Source organism: Glossina fuscipes, unplaced genomic scaffold (genome assembly GCF_014805625.2).
Source record: "Glossina fuscipes isolate IAEA_lab_2018 unplaced genomic scaffold, Yale_Gfus_2 91, whole genome shotgun sequence".
NCBI lineage: Eukaryota > Metazoa > Arthropoda > Insecta > Diptera > Glossinidae > Glossina > Glossina fuscipes.
Window position 1 is genome coordinate 774388 of NW_023998445.1, and position 586 is coordinate 774973.

General features: G+C 26.6%; 1 protein-coding gene across 1 annotated transcript in view; it reads right to left on the minus strand.

The window, feature by feature from the left end:
- LOC119638601 (longitudinals lacking protein, isoforms A/B/D/L-like) overlaps nt 1–586 on the minus strand; it is a 4707-nt gene that overhangs the window by 3925 nt on the left and 196 nt on the right. The gene's annotated exons all lie outside the window — the stretch shown is intronic.

A 586-nucleotide genomic window follows, 5' to 3' on the forward strand; every position in this document is an offset into this window, starting at 1 on the left:
TTTAAAAGTTTTGCAAAAATCCTACATTTTTTTTTTTTTTTGTGAAAAAATTATTTAAAAATAATCTTGAATTTGAACAAAAAATTATAACAGACGCAAGTTTTTTAGGAAATTTTCTTAAGATATTTAAATATAAGGAAAATTTTATAAACATATTTTTTATGGATATTATATATAGGTTTTGTTTTTTCTTCCAATAGAATTTTAAAGGAATTCGTGTATCTAATTCAAATTTTTTCTATTCCTTCCATATGTCAAACGACTCTTGCAAAGAATTATTAAAAATGGACATTTTTTTTTGGTTTTATCATAAATTGTTCAATCTAAAGCGTTATAAGCAATTCGATTTAATCTATTTTAAATATGACTTGTTCTTGGGCTAAAATATTTCAGTCAGTTCATCAAAACATGTTAAAAATTGATTACTGGCAGGCTGAGCAAAAGTAGGGTATGCGTAAACAGATATCATAGCCACGGACGGACGTGTTTAAGTCAATTCAGGAAACAATGTTGTAAATGGTTTGCATATAAAGGAAAAGTCGAGGGCAAGCAGGCTATGTCCTCAGCAAAAGTAACAAAGAAAAAA